The sequence below is a fragment of the Ovis aries genome, chromosome 8, assembly GCF_016772045.2.
Source record: "Ovis aries strain OAR_USU_Benz2616 breed Rambouillet chromosome 8, ARS-UI_Ramb_v3.0, whole genome shotgun sequence".
In the NCBI taxonomy this organism is placed as follows: Eukaryota; Metazoa; Chordata; class Mammalia; order Artiodactyla; family Bovidae; genus Ovis; species Ovis aries.
Genome location: NC_056061.1, coordinates 67,608,164 through 67,626,212, shown reverse-complemented (window position 1 = coordinate 67,626,212; position 18,049 = coordinate 67,608,164). Strand labels below are relative to the sequence as shown.

Below are 18,049 nucleotides of genomic sequence, written 5' to 3'. Positions count from 1 at the left end.
GTGGGGGAATTAAGATCATAAACACCACAGGCCATAAGGCCATGCACCACAACTGGAGAGAAGGCTGTGCACCACAAGGAAAGATCCTGCATGCTGCAGCTAAGACCCAACGCAGCCAAATAAATAAAATATATATATATAAAAATCTCACCACCAAATTTTTTGAGTTAGTTGTCCACACAGTTTGCGTGTGTCTTCTCTCTTCCCATTTATTCCACCACCTACTACAATTTGGCCCTCTCATCTCATTTTCAGCTACTTTTAAAAATGGCACCTATTCTCAGGTGAGTTCATCCAGTTTGAAGCTTCCAACTCTTACCTACTAGAGCAATGAGGGTTCATATTATCTATACTCCACCCACTCCACGCCAAACCTATATTGTCAACTACCTATTTCTACCTGAATATCACGCAGGTATAAAGAAACTTCTCCATCCCCAACAACCACATCAAACCTGTTCAATTACTTATTCACTGATTCAACTAACATTTGCTGAGCATTACTCAGATGGTAAAGAATCTGCCTGCATTGCAGGAGACCTGGGTTCAATCCCTGGGTCAGGAAGATCTCCTGGAAAAGGAAATGGCAACCCACTCCAGTATTCATGCCTGGAGAATTCCATGGACAGAGGAGTCTGGCAGGCTACAGTCCATGCGGAAGCAAAGAGTTGGAGATGACTGAGCAACAACCACACATACTCTGAGTGAAAACCTTTGCTGGATGTTAGATTCTGACTGTGATCAGGACTCTGTCCTTGGGAAGCTTATAGTCCAATGGTGGAGACAGATAAATTGTTGCTGTTGTTCAGTCACTAAGTCGTGTTCCACTCTTCACGACCCAGTGGACTGCAGCACACCAGCCTTCCCTGTCCTCTACTATTTTCTGGAGTTTGCTCAAGTTCATATTCATGGAGTTGGTGATACTGTCTAACCATCTCACCCTCTGCCACCCTCTTCTCGCTTTCAGTCTTTCTTAGCATCAGGGTCTTTTCCAATGAGTCTGCTCTTCACATTAGGTGGCCAAAGTATTGGAGGTTCAGTATCACTCCTTCCAATGAATAGTTAGGGTTGATTTCCTTTAGAATTGACTGGTTTGATCTTCTTGCAGTTCAAGGGACTCTCAAGAGTCTTCTTCAGCACACAATTCAAAAGCATCAATTCTTTGACTCTCAGCCTTCTTTATGGTCCAATTCTCACATTCATATCTCACCACTGGAAAAACCATAGCTTTGACTAGACAGGCTTTTGTTGGCAGAGTGATGTCTTTGCTTTTTAATATGCTGTCCAGGTTTGTCATTGATAAATAACCAAGTTTTCCACTTATGGGGGAAACACGGGTTTCTATATGAGCACCAAGGAGGGACCCTTCATTCAGCTTGGAGAGAGATTGTGGGGGGACTAGAGAAGGGTGATATAAAGGCCTTCCAGGGATGAAAAGAATTCTCATCTTTGAGGATAGATAGGGCAGATAAAGAAGAGAAGAGCAGCCATCCAGAGGAAGTGTCTTATAGGCAGAATTACAGGGAAGAGACTAAGTCACTCACTCATGGACCAGCACGTCATTCTGCATGGCTGGACCAGTGAATGATGGTGGTGAGAAGCCAGAGAGGACGTTCAGGTGCAGGATTAACTGCCTTTACAGAACCCCAAATCACTGACTGCCTTGGTACTGTGCAGAAACTACATGTTTTGTTTTTGTGTTTTCCTTCCAGATGAAACATTTTAAACACATATGCATGTTTCTAATAAAGTTAAATAGGCTTCTATCCTGTGACCTAGCAATTCTACTCTCAGGTATTTACTTAAGAGAAAGAAAAACAACATATTATGTCCACACAAACACTTGTACAAGACTGTTCAAGACAACCTTATTCATAATGGCCCTAAACTGGAAAGAACTCAAAAGTCTGTTGATGGGAGAATGAATAAACAAATTGTGGTATGTTTATGTAATGGAATCATAGTCAGTCATAAAACAGAGCAAATTACCAAGACATACAACATGGCTGATTCTCAGAATCACTATGCTGAGCAAAGACAGACAGACACAGACCCCATTTATATAAATTCCAAGAAGAGGTAACATATATTATGGTGACAGAAATCAGAAAATGATTGCTCTGGGTGTCAGGGTGAATGGAGAAGGGAAAATTGATGGGAAAGAGACAAAGAGAATTTCCTGGGGTGGTGGATATATCCTCCCTCCTGTTTTAGGTGGTGGTTCAGTTCAGTTCAGTTCAGTTGCTCAGTCATGTCTGACTCTTTGCGACCCCATGAATCGCAGCACACCAGGCCTCCCTGTCCATCACCACTCCCGGAGTTCACTCAGACTCACATCCATCGAGTCCGTGATGCCATCCAGCCATCTCATCCTCGTCATCCCCTTCTTCTCCTGCCCCCAATCCCTCCCAGCATCAGAGTCTTTTCCAATGAGTCAACTCTTTGCATGAGATGGCCAAAGTATTGGAGTTTCAGCTTTAGTATCATTCCTTCCAAAGAACACCTAGGACTGATCTCTTCTGAATGGACTGGTTGGACCTCCTTGCAGTCCAAGGGACTCGCAAGGGTCTTCTCCAACACCACAGTTCAAAAGCATCAATTCTTTGGCACTCAGCTCTCTTCACAGTCCAACTCTCACATCCATACATGACTACTGGAAAACCATAGCCTTGACTTATGAACCTTTGTTGGCAAAGTAATGTCTCTGCTTTTGAATATGCTATCTAGGTTGGTCATAACTTTCCTTCCAAGAAGTAAGCGTCTTTTAATTTCATGGCTGTAGTCACCATCTGCAGTGATTTTGGAGCCCCAAAAATAAAGTCTGACATTATTTCCACTGTTTCCCCATCTATTTGCCATGAAGTGATGGGACCAGATGCCATGATCTTAGTTTTCTGAATGGAAAAACTCACCAAGTTAAACTCTATGATCTGTGCAGTCTACTGAATGGCAATTATACTTCTATTTTTTAAAAAATGCAAAAGAATATTTATTTCAAAAGTCTAAGAGTAACAAGACTGTTTGCTCATAGAAAAGCTGCTCAAGTCTTGCAGTGTGGCTCATTACAATATAACAACACTAAAATAAAATTTCAAAAGTCTTGAAGAGAAATATAAATACAAACAAGGTGCAAAAAGTTTATTCAAACAGATGAAAAAGCATAAATACTTCATTCTACCTGAAATTTGATAGACATTTTGGAAATTTTCAACTAAAACAATCTGAGAAATCAATGACTTTTGATATGGACATCCAGGAAGAGTACTTCTTTTGTCACCTATGAATTAATTTATGAAAGCTCTGAGAAAAAAATCCAGATGAAAATTAATGGACTATAAAATAAAACTGAGTAATAAAATCAATACAAATTCTTTTGTCATCAAGAAGTAAATTATAACAAAAACAGTTTCAGATAATAAAAAGAGTAATAATTCTTTAAGAAGAGACAGGTTTAAACAAGCTCTTTATTCTTTGAAAATCTAATGACTGAAGAGGAGTGAATCACTCAAACTCATTGGAAAAATATTTAAATGTCTTTCAAATTAAACACATAATACTGGCATTGATGGAGTCAAAATCAAAATTACAATATACCATTACAAAAAGGACACCAATGACTAGCTGATTCACAAGTATCATCAACTGAAAGAGTATTTAAAATTATTCATTTATAGGAAAACTTGCAGTGCCTTGAAATCTTACAGCTCTTACAGTTTATGTAAGAAGGAAACTTGAGTGAGATTTTTCTCTACTTGACAACAATTCTGAAAATTTACTTTTAATTATGACTAAGTTGTGAACCAGAAAGAAAATAAATTTTGATCAAGATTATTAGAGGAATGCATACCAGAAGAACTATCATTTTTATTATTTTGATGGGAAATGATATAACAAAATTCTCGTTGTGGTCAACAATATGCAACCAAGATGACGGACAAATAGAATTACAGATATGAATCACACAGTTAATTAAAAACAGTTTTTTCCCCTAGATTTTGTGATGGTTCTGGAATTTCTTGGAATTTTAAGACTTGTAATTTGTTGTGGCTTCTTTTCTCGATGAAATAAATGTTCACTTTCTTTCTTAATTTTGCATTTGTAATTATGGGTTCTTTGTCTTAAAATGCAGATCCAAACTTACACTAGCAGAACTCCCCACCACACCTGGGCTCAACTGCTGTTTTTAGACTGTGTTATTCAAGGTCATGGGCTGTGATCTGTTTCTCCTTGTATTCCTGGCACAGTGCCTGATAAAAAGTAGGAGCATAACAAATATATGTGCAACTAAATGCAACAGGGCACATAATCTGGTAGCTCTGTGTAAAGCAAAATATCAGAGATGAAAGGGGCACTGCAGATATATCAGATCCCGACCCACACTCTCTCCAAGGAACAAATATCCTTTCACTTCTTGAAACACTGGCCTGAAAGACTGAAATTCTAATTAGGTTTATTCAATCCAGCCCTCCTACAACTTCACCCACCCCCCAGTACTACTCAGTTAAAATTAAAAATTGAATACAGGATTCTGTACATTGTCTTATCCCTAACTTCTTTGTGAGGACATAAACTCAGTACCTTTCTGGTTTCGTAGTGTTTTGGGAAAATATTACAAATAAGTAAGTAAGGTTTGAGCCTTTGCTATAGATTCAACTACATGTTATGTGCGTGTTTGTGTGTTCTGTTGTGTCCGACTCTTGGCAACCCTTTGGACTGCAGCCTGCCAGGCTCCTCTGTACATGGGATTTTTCAGGCAAGGATACTGGAGTAGGTTTCCATTTCCTTCTCCAGTGGATCTTCCTTATCCAGAGATCAAACCTGAATCTCCTGTGTCTCCTGCATTGTGAGCAGATTCTTTACCTGCTGAGCTCTCAGGGAAGCCCAATTCAACTATACACTGAATAATTTACTTATCTAGTTTTGCATGGCAAAACCCGGTGAAAACAATTTTGTAACACAATTAAAATGATAGACATTGTAAGTCCCAGTATGATAGGTGGACTGAAGTTATTTGTTACTTCTCAGCAATCAGAAATAGAAATGGTAGAATTACCAGCCTCTGGGTTTGCCTGAGAAGCTGTGCAGTCAGGCAGTACCACCATTATTCCATTCCCACCAGATGTGATCCTATTTTTAAAGACTTCTGGGAAAGGGAGATTCCCTCACCTCCCTTAGCAACCCGTTCCGATGTTTAATAACACTTGCTACCAGGGGTGCTGGTTCCCTGAGCCTAACTGGAGTATTTTTAAGTTTCTATGTGTTGGTGTTTTTCCCTATTCCCATTTCCTCCTTCAGTATTTATTTTATCCCCTCCCTTCTTTGCCTTTTTTCCACTAATTTCCCTTGTAGACTTTTCTTTTTTTGCAAATAAAAGTGAAATTGAAAATTGCCAAAAACCTAAAATAAAAGCAAAACAGGTAAAATATTAATTTAGATGTCATACATTCTTGGGATGAAAATGAGTTTTAACTTAAATTTTATACAAGTAGTACCCAGGCATTTGATAGTCTGTGCCTCTCTGCTTTTGGACACCTGTGAACTTAGCTGAGTTGGGGACATATGCCATTTTATTTAAACACATTACATTTTAGTAGCTTTGATCCCATGGAGTAGGATATGGCAACCTGCTGCAGTTTTTTTTCCCCTGGAAAATTCCAGGTACAGAAGGAGTCTTGTGGGCTACAGCCCATGGGGTTGCAAAGAGTCAGACACAACTGAGCAACTAAACACACACAACACAAACATTTAAACATATGTATAATTTTGTTTTAGTCTTCAGTCTCTTTTGAATGCTCTCCAAATTTCCAGATTTTTCCTTTTGTTGATGAGCTCTGAACTAGATATGAAAATCTAAGCTTTGGCTAGTGCTAAGGATCTTGGGTGACTTCCCTGGTGGCTCAGATGGTAAAGCGTCTGCCTACAATGCGGAAGACCCAGGTTCAATCCCTGGGTCGGGAAGATCCCCTGGAGAAGGAAATGGCAACCAACTCCAGTATTCTTGCCTGGAAAATCCCATGGATGGAGGAGCCTGGTTGGCTACTGTCCACGGGGTCGCAAAAAGTCGGACATGACTGAGCAACTTCACTATCTATCTAAGGATATTGGGCAGAACACCTTTCATTTCTACCTTGTTAATTTACAGTTTTTACCTGTGAATTCCATCAGTACATGTAGTATTCAGCTGATCAATAGTGCTTAAACATTGAGCTGGCTGAGTATCATAGGAAAGATGTGAGCTGACAGATGTCAGGAAAATACTGTTGTTTTGAAATAGTTTGCATTATCTGGTGCCTGACTACTTGAAATTCCACTGTCAGTGGTTTATTTGATTGAAACTGTTTCTCTGAGGGCTCACTGAAAATGGAAGACTTCCTAGAATTGTAAGACTTCAATCAATTTAGACCGAGAACTCAGCACCTGGCCAGAAACACTGGGTGTCTGGTAGATGACTGGAGTGGGGAGAAGAGAGAAGGTGACCAAACCTCCCAGTTGACCCTGGACTGTCTTGGTTCATGCCACTCACCAAGACTTATTTATTCATAACTTCTTTCACTCTCAAATGTACAGTCATCTCTGTACATCTCTGTACACCCAACCAAAGGTGGGGTGTGGTTACTAAATGCATGTGTGAGGAGTCTGGGGCATAACTTTAGAGCCCTTAGCCCTGGACTTGAATCTCTGCTCTTACCTGATGACTGGGTGATCATGGGAAGACTACTTAACTTCCTTCCATCTCAGCCTCCACACAGACCAACTAAGACTTAATATCAATTATCTTTTGGAGCCATCTAGTAATGAATGCTGCAGACACTAGTATTGGAAACTCCTGTTTTTCCCAGGCTTGGCATTTCCACACTAGTCAAACCTACTAAAATACATAGTGAAAGTGAAAGTGAAAGTGAAGTCACTCAGTCGTGTCCGACTCTTTGCGACCCCATGGACTGTAGCCCATCAGGTTCCTCCGTCCATGGGATTCTCCAAGCAAGAATACTGGAGTGGGTTGCCATTTCCTTCTCCAGGGAAATCTCCCTGACCCAGGGATCGAACCCAGGTCTCCTGCATTGAGGGCAGACGCTTTTACTCAAACCAAATTTTCAACTCTAGAGACACTAGCTATCTTGCTATTTGCATTTCATTTCTAATTGTTTTCCTAAATTTTACCTTCTTAAATGTTCTTGTGTATGTACCAAATAACTGATTCCCCTGAAAATACGTACCATCGTGCTTAGCTCTTTCACGTTCATTTATGTAACTGGCTATGGTTCTCTGTATGGCTTCCCAGATGGCTCAGGGGGTCAAGAATCTGCCTGCATTGCAGGAAACACAGGAGACACGATTTGATCTCTGGGTCAGCAAGATCCTTTGGAGTGGGAAATGACAACCCACTACAGTATTCTTGCCTGGAGAATCCCATGGACCGAGGAGCCTGGCAGGCTACAGTCCATAGCGTCACAAAGAGACACGACTAAAGCAACTGAGCACGTACGCAAGCACTATGTGTGTTTACTCTGTCCTTCCTCCCTTATTTTAAGTTTCTTGGAAGCAGTAAGATTCATCTAGCCTTTTCCCAGAACCTAGGACAATATGAGGAACAATAAAGAACAGCAAGATTCGTGGGCTTCATTGAGTTAAAACCCTAGGCTATACAGCACTCTTAGCTTCAGCCTCAATTTTAGCTGAGGATGAAAAGCATTAAAATGATGCCCATCTTGTAAACATTGCCTAATAGCTTAAAAGAGGCCCAAAATATTCTTAAAAAGTGTAGGAACTACATCCTTCAAGATTGACATTAAAAATAAAAACAGCTTTGATAGTGATAGTTTCTTTGCAACACAAGCTAAGAAAATGAGTCTGCCTGGAACTAGAGGAAACTTCTACAGAGACTGAACTGTGTCTACATGGTTCAGTGGGTTCTTTGCCTCCTCACTGGGCCTGCCAATCAAGAGTCTTAGCAGAGAGCTTTTTTGGCAGACAAGCCCTGACTACTTGCAATGAGGCAGACATCACCGGGGCATCTCAAAGGCCAGACACCAGATGGTAATAATAAATTTCAACTATTAGAAGTTTAGATCAGAAAGCTAAAGGTGAAGGCCTTATCTCATTTGTCAAATGATGCAATTCATTATTAAATCAGGACAAACCAGTTAACATCTGAAGTATGATTTTGGTTGCTATTTATAATGCACTCACCGGTTCATTTGCCTGAACCAGCTTATTTAATTGTGTGTAGCTTTTCACAAAAAGGTTAGGGTGACTGAGGAAATGACCTATGCAAATCACAGTTCGGGATAAATCCAAACTTTTCTTCAAGTGCCAATGAAATGTTAGCATGCTTGAGTTATTTGATGAAATTATGTTTTATTTTAAATAATTTGAAGAGGAAACTCTCCAAGGAAATTTGCTGAGCTCTGACAATAAGTGTAGAATTTTGGTGCTAGAGGTTTTTTTACAACAAAAGTACACACTGAAAGTACCCATTTTCAGACTCACAAAAAGAGAGGGTGGTGATAAGTGAGTCAATTAATTTTTTAAAACATTGTTACTAGATGAAAAAAAATGAAGATGTTAGCAGGTCAGAGTATCTGTCCTGGGAAATCTCTACCAATGTTTTACTGAGAAGCAAATAAGTTTAGTTTTGAAGAACCTTTAGAGGGTAAAATCTTAGTAACTCTGGCATTTACTCTGGAAAGAAGAGATCATATAATCAACCAGACACTAAATGTTTTAGAACTACCATACTATTTACCAGTGGAGTTATCATCATCATTATCACCATCATGGCTAACATGTATGTGCCAGGCAATGTTCTAAGAATTTCTGCCTGTCAATTTATTTTATCCTCTCAAAAATTCTGTGAGGGAGGTGCTCTTAGTATGCCCATTACAAAGATGAGGAAACTGATACCATCTAGATAATAAGAATTATCAAATATCAGAGTTAAAAGGAAACTTAGGGCTCACATTGTTCAACTCTGTTTATAAACAAAAATACTTAGATCCAGAGATTAGTGTCTTGCTCAGAGTCATAAAAAAATATAGTGTCCAAGCCGCAGATATTTATACAAATAACCAGCACATAGTAAGTGCTTGTTGCATGCCACTTACCTGTTGCAGTAACACTGAAATAAATAGTATTGTCCCAATTATGCAGGAGAATTTGCTCTCAGAGATGTTAGGTGCCAGCCTAACAAAAATGAGTGCCAGCCTCTCTTCTAAGTTCTGAAGCACCAGAATCAGGAAGACACTTTCAGTTTGTTCCATATAAAACAAAATCTCCATAATCGTGGAAAATTCAATCATATAGCTTCATGCTTTCAGATATTTTGATATTTAAAATCATGCAAATTTTCTTCATTTCTGCTTTCAATTTAGGCTTTTTTGGGAGTACATTTTCCAAATACTGTTATTAATACTCACATAAATGAACCCAGTGATGAAATGTCTTACGGAGAACTTCAACTCAAATGTAAGTTATCTTGATTTTTTTCCATCCTTAAATTTCACCCTGACCATGAAATTTAATGTTTCCCATCATGTATACTTCACAGTTTTTGCTTTTTAGTAACCTCATGGTTAAAAAGGGATGTTTTAAAGGTGATAACTGGCTATTTGCTTTTAGTATCTATCTGTTTCTACATAGTTGGATAAGTAAATATTAGAAATGCTTTTTAAAATGAGAAATATATATATTGTTTGCTAAAGAGAAGATATACACATGTGTGTATATGCATATACATATATATATATACACCTGAGATTTTACATAATCACTTACTTTTTCTAATTACATGCATACGAAAATGTTGGTTTTCTAAGCTACCTAGCCAAATACCACATTTTTCTGTGTAAAGGGAAAAAATGGAAAACTTAGATTTTTAAGAGCAAAGTGAATTTGGGAGTTGCTTCATTAACATGGAGACAGATTTGAACTTAAGTATCCTTTAATAAGATAAATCTAGATAGCATATTAAAAAGCAAAGACATTTGCCAACAAAGGTCCATCTAGTCAAGGCTATGGTTTTTCCAATGGTCATGTATGGATGTGAGAGTTGGACTGTGAAGAAAGCTGAGCACTGAAGAATTGATGCTTTTGAACTGTGGTGTTGGAGAAGACTCTTGAGAGTCCCTTAGATTGCAAGGAGATCCAACCAGTCCATTCTAAAGGAGATCAGTCTTGGGTGTTCACTGGAAGGACTGATGCTAAAGCTGAAACTCCAATACTTTGGCCACCTCATGCAAAGAGTTAACTCACTGGAAAAGACTCTGATGCTGGGAGGGATTGGGGTAGGAGGAGAAGGGGACGACAGAGGATGAGATGGCTGGGTGGCATCACCGACTCAATGGACATGAGTTTGAGTAAACTCTGGGAGTTGGTAATTGACAGGGAGACCTGGCGTGCTGCGATTCATGGGGTTGCAAAGAGTTGGACACGACTGAGCAACTGAACTGAACTGATTGAATAAGAGAAAGCTACCGTTAATAGATATTCAGAAAGCTATTATTTTTACTCATCTGCTCTGATAACACAATGCATGTTCTGAGACAAGCTGGGGGTGGTAACCAAGGGCTTCATTTATCTGAAATTAGAAGTGCCCATAATGAGTTGGCAGGGCGGTGGGCAGCATTGTGTGTTTCCCAGTTCTCTCTAATTAGCCATAGAAAAATGTGAAGAACAGCACCCACATTATCCAAATTCTTTTTAGGATTTGCTACCTTAAAAACTATTTTCCTTTGTTACATTCAACATGTATAATTACGCTTTCACAAAGTCCTCTGCTTTGGAATTATTTCCTCACTGACCTGCCATCCAGTTGCAAGTCATCTCTAGCAGCCACTACTTATTTACTGAAGGTTCTTTATGGGAAAAGTTTTTACAGTTAATTAATAGAGTATATCAGATACATATTTTTTAACTCCAAGGTCTCTCCCCTTGTTCCAGGCACTCCCCTTGTTCCCATAAAGGCATGTTACTCTGGCTCCTTGTTGCTTCTCTTACATTATTTCTCAGGACTTTCTCCCCGACTCCCCACCTCTCAAGTCCAGCCACACTTGGCCTTTCAGTTCCTCTTGGTACTGAGCTGCTTCTTGTCTTAGGGATTTTACAGTTTCAGTTCCCTCTTCCTGGGGCTCTCTTTCCCTGCTCTTCAGTCAGTTCTCAGCCCAAATGCTACCTGGGCAGATACTCCCCACCCCCATCCAACACTTCTCAACCTTACCTATCTACTGTCTATCAGTTACCTTGATCCATTTATCATGGGTTTTTTTCATAATTTGGACTATCTTGTTAATTTGTCTATGATCAGTTCCCCAACCAGAATGTGAGCCCCACAGAACCTAGAGGCCTCACCTGCTTTGTTTATTCCTGTGTCTCCAGCTACCAAACAGTGTGCACCACATGATTAATTTTTGGAACAAAAAAAATAGATAGATGGATAGATGATAGTTGTCTTTGCTCAAAATCTAATCTATGGAGATGGAAGTTAGAATGCTGATTACTTCAGGGGTATATTTACTGGGAAGAGTCATAACGGAGCATCTTGGAGTGTTAAAAATATTTTCCATTTTGGTCAGGGTAATGGTTACACATACATACACACCTATATATATGGGCTTCCCAGGTGGCTTAGTGGTATAGAAACAGCCTGAGACACAGGAGACATGGATTCCATCCCTGGGTCGGGAAGATCTTCTGGAGAAGGGAATGGCAACCCACTCCAATATTTTTGCCTTAGAAATTCCATGGACAGAGGAACCTGGTGAGCTACCAGTCCAAAGGGTCGCAAAGAGTCAAACATGACTTAAGCAACTGGGCACACATATCTATCTATCTATCTAGACCCACATATACACATATACTGGGCTTCCCTGGTGACTCAAGACAGTAAAGAATCCAACTATAATGCAAGAGACGTGGGCTGGGAAGATCCTCTGGAGAAGGGGACAGCTACCCATTCCAGTATTCTGACCTGGAGAATTCAGTGGACAGAGGAGCCTGGCAGCCTAATGTCCATGGGGTTGCAAAGAGTTGGACATGACTGAGTGACTAAGCACAGTATATATATATCCAAAAAGCAATCACACAACGTGTTCATTTTGTGTACCTAAATTTAAAAATAATGCTGGCTGTTGTATCAGTCCTTCAAGGTCTGGTCTATGTGCATGGCATCAGTAACCCTGGTGCTTTGTCAGGCATCCTTAATATCCGGCACAAAATCTTTAATTGCTGGAAAGTAATAATTGCCTTAAAGAACAGATCTAAGATCAACATCAGAACAGGCTGCTTCCCCAAAGCACATACAGCCTCTTTTTAATGTAGATCTGTTTTAAATCTGACCCTGTCTGTGTCATTATATGAGATTTTATTTAGCTAAGGCTGTGCCATGGCTTGTACGCAGCGGCCAGGAAAAGTAAGAAGGCAATGACAAAACACTAACTTTAAAATTCATTGTATTTATTCACCCCAATGCACAGTTGACACAGTCTCAGCTAATTGAGGATTCCACAGTCTAGATTAGGAGAAATGATTAGAACACAATGACAGACAAAATGAGAGGGCACTATGGGGACATGGAGTATGTCAGTTTGCTGGGACAGAGCCTTCTGACATATTCATGTACATAGGTAAGAATGTCAACGGAAAATGACATACTAAAGAAATACTCCTCCATAAAAAATTTTTACAAGATAGAAACCAAATAATTAGCTTTGTAATACTGCTACACCATATGAAAAATCAATGAGAATGGTCTTACCTATATACATGGAATTTTCAAATAATTGAATCAATCCTCTTAGATACAAAATATTTAAAAAATGATTGTAATTTTCTCTTGTGGAAATCTTTCTAAACAATCCTGAATTTCTTCTTTCCCTTACACAAAATGTATTGCTATGACACACTTCTCTCCGTGGTTTGAGTTCATCAAGCATATTGATGGTTGCGTGAGACCATCTCAGTGGGCACCCCCTATACTGTATTGTGATCAAAGCAACAGCTTGGTGAATCCCTTTGCTGCACATCTATGTAATTTGAGAGTATTCTCCTTTGGGTCTCAGATAATATCCTCTACTAGCACATATTCTCTTTGACATAATACTTTTTAACTTTATTTTACATAAAATTTCTAGATAAGGGCCTGAGTTACTACACAAGGTTTGTGACAGCTATTTGACTTCTATTTCTCCTCTTAACTCAAGAGTCCAAGCTATAAAAAAGAGAATTAGAGCTGATCAGCAGATAGACAGGGAGTGGGTTAAGTTGTTATTTTCAGAAATTGCCAAAGTATAAGGATTTAGGTATCAATAAAAGACTTCCCTGGTTGCACTTCCCTGGTGGCTCAGTGGTAAAGAATCTGCCTGCCAATGCAGGAGATGTTGGTTCAATCCCTTGTGGGACAGATCCCCTGGAGGAGGAAATGGTGACTCACTCCAGTGTTCTTGCCTGGAAAACCCCATGGACAGAGGAGCCTGACGGGCTACAGTCTTCGGGGTCCCAAAGAGTTGGACACAACTGAGTGACTGAACAACAACAAACAACAAAAGACTTCACTGGATAAACTCAAGAAAAATACTTTTTTCCCCTAACACATCTTAAGGCTGATAATGGGAAACAGTTCTTTTCATATCTGGGCATACAGCCCAATGAATTTATATAGCATAGGTTTAACCCCAAATCTCTGTCCCCTCATCCTTACCCATTATTTATCTATCCTCCCAAACATGTCCATTTCCTTAGAATTGGAAATTGAGGTTTTCTCCTAAGAAACTACTCACGAGCTTTTGAAGAATGCAATGGTCCTTGATAGGCTCTCTGCCTTATTTTTCTCCTTTCTGCTGCCCTCCCCTCTTGTTCCCTCCCTTCAGGGCCTACTGAACTGTAGGGAGTTCAGAATTGTCAGAATCTGTGGTTAGAAGGGGATCTCCTTGTTGTTCGGATGAGGAAGTAGAGGCCTGGAGAGGGAAGGCAAGTCTCCCTTGAGCTCAAGGTCAGAGGGGGACCTATACTCTGGACTGCTGGAGCCACCCACTTCCCTCCTGCCTGAGAAGCCCAGATCATCATGGCGCTCCCTTCTCAGACCCTGAGCAGAGGCATCCTCGGTGGGTACCGAAGACCTCCTTTTGTTTTGCCTGTCTCTCATTTCATATTTCTCCACCCTTTCCCCCATAGCAGTCCTGCCCAAGCTTGACCTCTTTGTCTTATCCCCCTCCTCATATCATCCCCATCTTATGTTTTATCAAGATAAATCAGTCTGAGTCCTGAGGTAGCTGTCGCTTTGGAAAGGCAATTTAAAAAATAAATCTCTCATAAGAAGTTAATGACCTATTAAGAGCTTAGGATAGTAAGAGCTCACTGCTTGTATCTGGCTTGTAATGGAAGATTTCGATAGATGCAGAGACTTAACCCCAAGTAACGACTATTGGCAATGGCACCCCACTCCAGTACTCTTGCCTAGAAAATCCCATGGACGGCGGAGCCTGGTAGGCTGCAGTCCATGGGGTCGCTAGGAGTCGGACACGACTGAGTGACTTCACTTTGACTTTTCACTTTCATGCATTGGAGAAGGAAATGGCAACCCACTCCAGTGTTCTTGCCTGGAGAATCCCAGGGACGGGGGAGCCTGGTGGGCTGCCATCTATGAGATCGCACAGAGTCAGGCACGACTGAAGCAACTTAGCAGCAGCAGCAGCAGCAGCAATGACTGTTGAGTGAAGGAATTTCAGTTAAAATTTATTTTGGAGTGGCAGGAGCTGATGGAAAAGAGTAGAGTGGCAAAGGGCTAATGTGCGTTTCCCAGGTGGCGCTAGTGGGAAAGAATCCTCCTGCCAGCATAGGAGACACAAGAGATGTGGTTTGATCCCTGGGTCAGGAAGATCCCCTGGAGAAAAGAATGGCAACCCACTCCAGTATTCTTGCCTGGAGAGTTCCATGGAGAGAGGAGCCTGGCAGGTTACAGCCCATGGGGTTGCAAAGAGCTGGACACGACTGAGCGTCAGAGTACCAATGTGATGTAGGTAAATTATTAGTGAGGTATTGTTAAGCCTCTGTTTTCCCTGTATCTAAGGTGCATTTGGATTTCAGTAATCCTGGTACTGACTGTTTCCTAATCTGAGTTTTTGTACTTTATTAAGAAGGTTTTCCATGAGAAGCCTCTGAACCCATTTTCCTTAGGAAAAAGACCAGATGTTCATATTCCCTGAGTGCTCTCAAGAATAAAGAAGTTAGTCTTCCTAGCAGCATGGACTGCTGAAATGCACAGTACTCTTCCAGAAACTGTGATCAATGATTGGTTCTGGTGCAAGGACTTGACTAGTAAGCCTGCCTGAGCTATCTGGGAAGGTCTTTTCCTACTGAGGTTGCTAACCCAGGAAAACAGTCACTTGGGACTACAGCCAGCACACCGCAGAGTGCTGGTCTGAAGAGGGAAATGAAACAGAGAGACAAAAAGAGCGGAGAGAGGGGAAATGACTGAACCAGGGTAACATCATCTGAGCCTCAGGGTCCCACTGAATTGGAATTTAGTCCTTGATATTCTGGTTGTCTGAATCAATAAAGTCCCTTTAATTAAGCTAGTTTGAGTTGAGGATTGCAACTTGCCAACTGCAAGAGTCCTGATAAACAACACAGCCTTGCCTGATTCTGGAAGCTGTCTGTATAATGGCTCCTGGTACCCAGTTCCTACCTGACTGGGTGTATCAGTCACTGTGCTTTGTGGCAGTACATCTTGAGATTTAGAATGGATGAGGATCAAAAACTTATTGAAATGCAGATTCCTGGCCACAAAATTTCAGATTAAGTGGGATTGGGTGGTAACACAATAAATCTGCCCTTTGTCAAGCTTTTTTTTTTCTGAATGAGAAAAGTCCTGACAGTGGCCTGGGAGGCTGTTTCATTCACAGGCAGTTGCATTCTGTTCCTGTCACACTGTTTCCCTTAAGTCCACAAACATGCCAGGCCTGCTCCAGTCTTAGAACTTAATCTTAGCTGGTCCCTCTACCTGCAACATTCTTTACTCCAGATATATCCACTGCTAAATCATTTCCTTTTCAAGCCTCAGCAGAAATGTCACTTCTCAGTGAGTCCCATTCTGATCTTCCTATTTAATACTGAAACATGACACCTCCCACCCCATCCTTTACCCTATTTTTGTTTTTGCTTGTAATCTTCCAAAGTTCTCTACCATTTATATGTTAGGGCTGTTTTATATCCTGTTCCTCTTCCATCTCCTTTCCCCCTCCTAGAATACAAGTTCCAAGAGAGCAGAGATTTTTTTTGTGAGTTCACTGATCCTAAGTGTCTTCAGCATGTAGTAGGCACTCAATAAATATTTTTTGAATGAAGTGCTTTCAGGGACTTCCCTGGTGGTCCAGTGGTTAAGACCCTTCGCTCCTAATGCTGGGGGTCCAGGTTTTGATCCCTGGTTGGGGAACTAGATCCCACGTGCTGCAACTAAGAACCAGTGCAGTGAAAGTTAAAAAAAAAAGCGCTTTCAGTTTGAAGTGATTTCTGACTCTGAAAAAAAAAACTTACTGCCATGCGGCATTATTTTACTTTCTTAATATCTTATAATCCAGATTACCAAATTTTCCTTTCCTTTGAACCTGAGAAGTAAGAAGAAAGACAAGGAATGAAAAGAAAGTTCCTACCTTGTTGTAATGCTCCATGTGGGTTTCCAGGCAGGGTCAAGCTCTGCCCTAGCCAACCTCACTTAACTATAGCACTCCTCAGGGCTGAGTGCATAGTTTACCAAGGCCAGTTTTGGTTTTGACTTTGAAGTTCTCTGGGGAGAGGAATTTTTGTGTTACCATATCGCCCTTAAATAGAAGTAACTAGACAGACATGTCTTAGAATTAGCAGCTGGAGACAGGGATGCTTTTACTTAAAGACAGTGATTCTTCCTACCAGAGGGGATGTCACCTAGTGTACACATATTCATAAGTATTTTTACTTGTGCTTAAACTCAGTTCAGGCTATCATCTTTAGTATCTGATGATCTTGGGACAAAAGCTGGACTAAAGACTATCTTTAGGGGTCCACTTAGGTCATCAAAACTCATGTCTATTTGCTTTAAAAAAAGTAAACTAATTACCTAAGTATCCTAATATTCCCATTATACCACTTAATCTAGTCCTTTAAAACAGACTTTTAAGATTTCAACTAACATTTATTCTTGTGAAGCAAGACACTGCTTGCTACTTTCCTTGCTTAGCTTCTGGGAGCTTGGGCAGCTGTTATTGTGTGTGAAAGAAATTTGGATTCTTAAAGAAACTGCTTAATCTTCTCTATTAAGCAATTAAATAAAATGGGTTCTGGGAGTATGTAGCAGGTGGGTTTGACAGCGAAAAATATTTTCAAAACTCACGTTTTGCTTAATAAACGGATGTCTAAAAATGCAATAGCATACATTTAAGAGAAAATGATGATCGGGAGTTTTTATTAAGTGCTTCAAGTTAAGTCAAGAGAGGCAGAACGATAAAAAAACTTATACAATGAAAGGAGAAGCCGCTTCAGTGGAAGTAGGCCCTGAATTTAAATGAGCTCACTCTCAAAGGACACAGTGAAACTTTTAAAAATCATTCAGATTTTTCTCCTTTAAAAAAATATCGATAAAAAATGTATCACCTCTTGACGGTGCAGAAGCGGCCCTCAGGGCTATGTCGCCCTTGCACCGGAACCTCAGAAATACACTGATTATACGTCGAAATGAAAAACAAAACAAAACAGAAACGAAACCGGCAGTGCTATTCTTGCAGTCATTAAAGGGGCTGTCCTATTAATGCACTCTCTTTTAATGAAAAGGGAAGGGAATATTTGATATGCCTTGACATTTGGTCCCTTTCCGCGAAATCTGAAACTTGAGACGCAAAACAGTCCGCAGTTGTCGGTGAAATACCTGCCTTAAAAGCAGAACCACAGTGAATGTATTTGGCTCGGAATTCCAGAGACTAATTTCCACCCCTCCCACGGAGTCACCTGCTCAGGGGGAACCCCGGCCAGAAATCCGGGTCGCGCCAGGTCAAATCTTGCGCGTCTCTTGTTTACTCTGCCCGGG

The 18,049-nt window shown here is 40.5% G+C and overlaps 1 non-coding gene across 1 annotated transcript; it reads left to right on the top strand.

The window, feature by feature from the left end:
• Positions 1-5,886: 5,886 nt before the first annotated feature.
• Positions 5,887-5,958, top strand: TRNAC-ACA (transfer RNA cysteine (anticodon ACA)). Its single transcript has one exon. It is a non-coding gene; the product is annotated as a tRNA-Cys (tRNA).
• Positions 5,959-18,049: the final 12,091 nt, after the last annotated feature.